Genomic DNA, 7,564 nt, shown 5'->3' with positions numbered 1-7,564 from the left:
GGCATTAATGCAAGAACATATTTTAGCTCCGCTCCAGATGAAAGCTTCTGCAGAACATTTTCATTTCCGATCTCTTAAGCCAGTGCCTAAGATTAATAGCCATTTAAAGAGTCTAATGTAGATAGTCTGGCAATGCATTCTTTTGCTTACATTATCCCATCATTGACTGAATGGGTATCTAATTCCTCTACCCTGTCTAACAGCAGTAATCAGTCAGGAATATGCCTCAATCCAGAAACAATAAAAGCTCAAATAACCTCTGTCTGCACTCCTTTTTTATTTTTTGTACTATCCTCATTCAGTGTGTCCCTGCTTCCCTTACGTTTTCTTGATTTGTGTGTTTCATTTCAGCCCTCAATGTTGCTATTTGTACGAATCCAGTTTCACTGTTAGCTTTTTACCCAGGGCCCATCAAAGCAGCACCCCTACACATATTAACAACAGCAGCTACTTTCTTACCAGCTCCATTGAAATTCTGTCCTCTTACACGTGTCCCTGGGATTCCACCAATGCCTGAAATTTTTATTCAGTATGTAGTGCACTGCAGAGATATTTGGTCTGCAATGTCTGCAGTCTGTGAATGCATCAGATTGCAAGGATGGCAACATTCATGGTCACATTTTTTTTTGCCTGTTTTCACATCATTAAATGCCTTCTTCCTTCCTAGTTGCTGTTTTAGAAGCCTGCGAGGGTGAATGTGTTTTTGATTGAATACTGGTGTCTAATGTTTGTTTGAACAGGCCATGTCAAAATGTCTGGTGGCTTTCCTTTCATGCCCGCTGAACACAGAAAATATTTTCATTCATGATAATGCTGTGTCAATATGCACCCTGTTCAACAGGAGCCTCTCGCACCTCCTGTTTGACCTGCAGAGATTGACATGCATTCCCACTGCTCTCCTAAATTACACATGCAAACTCTCCATTTTTGTCTTTTTAAGTATTGTACAGCAATGCGCACTGAACTGCACTTTGTCATAATTTAAGAAAAACAAAAGGAAATAAAAAATATTAAAATCAAGCACCGGGTAAATATGCATAGATTGATACATACATTTATGCATGAAACTGTGCCTATGTGTATGTCTACTACTGACCACCTGCAGAGCAAAGAGGTCATGTTTCTGGTCTTCCGTAGCAACAGAAGCAACACTCTGAGGATCCAGTGTTTTCGAGCCATGATGCACTCCAAGCGTTTACACAGGTGGTTATCATATGGCCAATAAGACATACTTAGAATCTGCAGGCATGTATCAGTACTTGTTTCCTCCAGCGGTCATTACACTATATGATATAACTGGAGTGAGTAATCTTTGCAAGACACATAAATGCACTTTTTACATTTCGTCAGAGAACTGAAGTTTCAGTGTGAGTGATATCACACAGAGAAGGGAGTAACATGGAGAAATGAACCAAGAAAGAGAGACAAGCAGGGGCGCTTTCTGACCGGGAAGCCGGGGTGTTATGGTTGGCTTAGCTGTGTCTGCTGAGTGTGAGTATTACAGTATAAGACCTACTGTGCACACCTTCATGCATATGAATTTATACTTGGAACCACTTTTAACCTAAGTCTTGAGATAAGTGGAAATAAGTCTGTATATACTCTGTCACAGCCCATTTGTGCTCAACCTCTCTCCAACCGTGTGCTGTCAAACCTCAGCTGAGGCCCTATGTGGGTGTACATCTTGCATGGATGTCTATGGGACCAAAGTGTAGTAAATGAATTCGCCCTTTGCAAAAACTAATGCTAAAGACCACAATGTGTCAAAGCTCAGGTGGTTACAAAACAGTTATCAAAAATGCTATGTGGTCACCATTTTCTTCTTCCTGTGATTCAGCTTTCAGGACATATTTCTTTGTTATAGGTATAGTAATGGGAAATACAGACCAAGGCAGTGGTCTGCAGTCACAGACTGTGAAGAGGAGGAATGGGTTACGCCTCTGGAGTGATGTGTGGAAGTTGCCATCTGGTCTCTTTTGGATTCTCATCCATCATCATGGTAACCATCAACATAACCTACAGGTGAGGGGGTGAGGGTGAATTTTTGTGAACGCATATACGTTGTTTACATGGGTTTGTGAAGTCAAAGTTTAATGCCTTGTACAGTTAAATGACTCCACGTTTAAAATAAGGCTAAATCAGGCCGTTTGAGAAAAAAAATTCTTTAATACTCTCTGCCTTGACCATTGGTTTTAAATATGTTTAACCATGATTGCTTTTGGCTGACAGATACATATAATAATAATGGTGAGAGGCACAGACTAAACATCTGCCTTCAACATGTACTTACTGCTGTTTTTTCTACCTCACTGGTGGGTGATTTAAGCGCATACAGAAATGGCAGACACATTTCCGTCAGCAGCAAAACGAAAACAGAGGGGGATGCGCGGAAAAGCAGCAGGGCAGTGCCGTGCACTGCATCAAAATGCACAAGATCTTTTGCTCAAAGAAAACCCCTCAGCATAAAATCGTTGCTCCTTGGTGTGTATGACTGTGGACATCTATCCATGAACCCTAGTGTTTATGAAATATGAATAGGGACACCTTAATTGAATCAGTAATCCCAGGCTTGCTCCAGGGCAGGACCACCATGTGTTGCTACGAAGAAGAAGCACTTTCTGACTGTGTGCTTTGAAATGGCTGAAAAGCAGTAAGAGTTCCTGAAAACCGTCCTCCTGGAGTTTTTGTCAGCGACCAGTAAAACACAACTCTTATGTTTAAACCCCTCCTTTAATTGCACAACCACTGTTGTTTGATATACAAAGACAAAAACACTGAAAACAAATTAATTGAGACCAAATGCCACATCCACATCACGCATTTAAGAGTCTGAGTCATACTATGTGTGTATCTTCGGGCTTGCCTCTTTCCTCTAGTAAATAACTGTTTTAGCTGTTTCCTACATTTTTGCCACCTATAAATATCAGGCACTCTTCAAATCAACGCCTCACCGTTGTCTAAATTGGGGCTTTACTTATCAAAGGGGACTAGATGGGAGGTGAACCTTCAGCGCTATCAGGGTCACTGTGCTTCAGTTGCACCCAATGAACAAACACAGTGACAAGTTGTGTATATTAGTCACTGTCAGAAATGACCCAAAGTGTGAGTTGGAACACTAGTGCTTTTTCCAGATGTGTTGTTCATTGTGGAAGAACTATCAGTTAACCTGTTAACCTGCTCTATATCACACTGACTGCTCCAAAAGACACTGTCGGTAATTTGTGTCAAAAGCTCCTGTTAATCCATCTGTCGATGTCACTGAGTTTACATTGCTCCCTAACTGATTAATAACAGTTAGCAGTCGTTTGGACCACTATGAGACAAATTCCAGAGATATGCAGTGTAGGCTGACATATTGTGTTGACATTTTACGCGCACACCTACGTACAGAAACATGGCAGGCAGCGTCAAAACCTTGGAAAAATAAAAATGGGGTTAACATTAAAGCAATACTTTGGAATTTTCAGTGTCTTATCCAGCTAGATGAGGAGATTCATGGAGACATTCCAAAGTTACCACAGACAGCTGGTTTTCTAAGCTTACCACAAAGACTTAAAAATGTGGAAAATGCTACAGTGGCTCTATCCAGTGTGACAAAATCTCACTGAACACATCTTATTTTATTTGCTTTAAGTGTTCAAAAGTACAAGCATAATATAAACACATTTTCAGGGATTTTGCTATGGTATTAGACATATCTTTTCAAAAATCAGTCTTCCTAAAAGGCTAGTCTTTTAACTTCAGCTTGCGCCTGTTTGTAACCAAAGAAGAAAACACACAGTTTTAACAGACTAATAAAGTTTTACAGAAATACTCACAAATAAAAAATAAACTCCCTCATGCTATAAATCCATTAATAAGTTTCAGGCTGACGCCACCGTGTCAGTACTGCCAGTAAGTTTTGTGTCAGCGTGGCTGTTTCTCCACCAGCTTTGTTTGTCACTTCATCTGTCCATAATTACTGGACTTACAATTCCACAAGATCCGCTTTTGCCCTTGGAGGAGGACAGGAGATAAACACCGGACTTTTCAAAGTCACTCATTTCTGCACTTTATGTTAACTGACAAACACTTTTCCTGGAACAAAACACACTTGTTATGGGTCACATATTTTGAGCCACCAGTGTACACTCATCAGCATCATCTCACACAACCAGTATGAACTATAAGGTGGCGGAAAAAATCTCTTCCCTTGACCACTAATTGGATAGTGTGGCAACAGAACAAAACAGAAGTGTTATTTTCACATGTTCACCACATGAAAACTTTAGCTAACAGTTAAATTTAGACAAGAAAACATCACAAAGTTCACACCTGCGTTTGAAGCGTCCGTCAAATGCCACAATTTGTTTTCCCATCAGATTCTGACACAATCAATAAATTCAAATAATACAAAAAAACAGCCCAACAGTTTAATGGACTTCAGGAATGTGAGCTTAATGTGAGTCACATCTAGGGCATGCCTATTGTCTTACTCTGTCCTGTGCATGACTTGACAGCGGTAACAAGATAAAATATAGACTTTTGTTAAAACACAAAGATTAATTTTTTTTCACAGCACAAGATCAAAAATTCATTTTTTAACTGTGAAGGAAAATTTATCCCTAAGTTTTCCTGGTAAATGTATGACTAAAACCTTGATGCAACCATGAGTGAATTTTGCATACAAAGTCCAAAATAAAGTGTTTGGCCATTAATAAAGGAGCAACATTTGATCACTGACAGTCTTGTGTGAACTCCTTTCCAGGCTAAAATAAAAATGTAAGCAAGACAATTAAAGCCACTAAACATAAAAGAGAAAATATTCCACGGAACAGTAGGCATAACATTATGCCTGAGGTTGCTATTTGTGTTGACTAAGTGATGGGTTATGCAGGGAGAGGAATAAGCGCTGGAATATTTTTGAGTGCACTTCAGAACAAAGATCTGTTATGTTTCTGATATATTCTCTTCAGGTTCAGTTGCTTTCCTATGAAGAGACAGATATTTTTATTCTCCTTTTAAGTTTCTTGCCAGAATGACACAGCGCTGAACCCACCGTCCCACTTGTGGATAATGTTTTGCAGGCGTCTGAGCTAAAGCTAGCTTATGCACACTTCAATCAGTTACAGATTAGAAGTGTGCAAGGGAGCAGCCAGGCAACAGTCAAACACATAGCAGGGTACCTATACATTTTTCTCTGGATAAATTAACCTCTTGCTCCTTGGCGCACCCTCAAACCATCTCAGGGTCAGCTAAGGTCAAGCTATGGGCCTCATTCCCCCACTGTCTAATCCTATCTCATCTTCAGCTTTCATGCTTTTATTTTCATTAACTTTTTTCAGTTTCTAGTGTTTCTTAACAGCATTTCCTTTCAAGCCTCTGCAGATTTTTCTTCTTCTTTTTCTTACCCCTTTTTTGTTGTTGTTAAAAATACACCACATTTTTACACTGGCAACAGTACAAACTCTATAATACCCACAAACATTTTTGCCAGTAATGCCATTTCAAAACAATAAAAGCACTGTCTGGAACTACATTACACAGAATTACACAGAGTACAGATACACTGATTTGCTGGAGTTTGTATGTCATGCAACGTGCTTACAAACAGGCTCAGTATAATGTACCGTCCCTAGTGACAGTTATTCTTGTGTGATTGCAGGTTTAGATGATTACTTTATGAGTCAAGTGTGGATGCTAAAGGATGAAAAAGACATTACTCTCCTTTTATTTACTTTATTTGTAAGCCGTTGTCTGATTTGAGTTTTATGCTTTTGAGCCGTCCAAATCATGAAGGTAATCCACTGCTTACAATGTCATTCAAATTTACTAAACCAATAAAACATCTCAAAATATCTGTTTTATGTCATGGCAGCTTAGCTAGCATAGATTGTTGTGTTTGTACACCCGCATGATGCGTGCTTCTTTTATTTATAGATGAATATAAATGAATTAAAGTATATTTTGCTTTGAGGTTATATCTGTATATGAACCTAAACACTTATTATGTATAAATAGTAACTTGGTATGTATGTGCTAAAATAAACAGTATATAAACACCGTGATATAAGGTCAATATATGGAAAGATCATGATGCCTGTTTCTCAAGAGTTCCATAGATGTAAGCAGACTCCAAAATGAGCATCCTGTGCAATAACCATAATTACAACATTAGAACAGGTCTTTTCCACATAGGAAATGAGCTAAAGGTCTTGTCATATCTCCAGTTTAATTTTTTTGTGCCAAGCTGTCACTCATAGCAGAAAGGCCCCCAAGATTCCTGCCAACTTTATAGAGCACTACCAGGCACCACTGTTGCTAAGCTGCCACAGCTGTCACAGCTAGAAACTATGTCCTCTATTTTACCCCAGGCAACGGATATGTCCCTACATGCTTACAAAATCTAACACCCTCCCATATCCTCATCGAGAGAAGCAGACTCTATATGGTGACAGAAAAACCCGATCGTGTTACAGAGCACTATCCATCGATGATCTAGTAACTTCCCACCCTCAACCCAACCTGCAAACGGAAGATTTATGGAAAATACCATCCCACTCACATTTTCACTTCCAAGTGTGCTATTCCCAGCAGTAGGGTTACAAAGTCTTTGACTCCACAAATAAGTAACAGAGGGAAAGCAATAGATTATCACCTCACTCAGAGAGCACCTTGTACTGAAGTGACAAAACTGAGGTATGTCAAACTGATGCAGCCTGTCTAATAGGCAGGATACTGTCAGGGGCCATCATTTGGTTGAGTAAATGTGAGACATGCTGTGGTTGAGTGGTTTTGGCTGCACTGATGCTTTGGTAATGCGGCTCTCTCCACAGATTCCAACTATGCAGAATATCTTTGCCTTATATTCAGTTCGGTTTTTGAAAATAAATTGCAAGGAGCCTCTGTGTGGTTAGGCTTATGATTTGCAAATACTGACAAGCATGCATTTATGCTTAAGTTAACTGAATCTTCTGCTTTTGGAAATGTTAATTTTCCAGATAGACCAAGGTGTTGTATTTTGAAGTGATCCAGAACAGACCAGCTGGAAAGCACCTGTGATCCATACAAGTTTTTACATGTCTCCAGCTGCTGGGTGTAGTGAAGCATCAGTCTAGCAGATTGTAATAAGTGCAAAATAAGCGCTCTCTGGTGCATTTTAGTTTTCCCACGAGTCCAGATAGAAGAGAATACAGTCTGTCTTTTCTGATGTCTGTCTTACAAAGAGTATAATGTTTTCTGCAACATGTGCTCTTACCTGTGCATTCAGCTGTATGCCAGGTGATTGCTAATCTGTTTTTTTATGGGAAAAATCCGTTTCAGATGATTATAGCTATTATACATGATTATAGCTAGCTTGCTATCTCATTTCTATAATACATATGCATTTCTTCTCTGGAATATTCTTTTGAAGTTCAAAAGCATCGTCAGTGCAGTAAAAACAGCAGCAAGAAAGTTTTTAACTTCTCTGTTTTCTTTATTCTTGCTCTCTGACTTTGTCACTTCTATGTCAGTTTTTCCACTGAGTTTAGTAGTCCTTTGTGTGAGTGTCAGGGGTGTTTTCACTCAACCATGGCCTTGGCTG

The sequence above is a fragment of the Astatotilapia calliptera genome, chromosome 7, assembly GCF_964374335.1.
Source record: "Astatotilapia calliptera chromosome 7, fAstCal68.1, whole genome shotgun sequence".
Taxonomy (NCBI): domain Eukaryota; kingdom Metazoa; phylum Chordata; class Actinopteri; order Cichliformes; family Cichlidae; genus Astatotilapia; species Astatotilapia calliptera.
Note: the sequence above shows the minus strand (reverse complement) of the source record.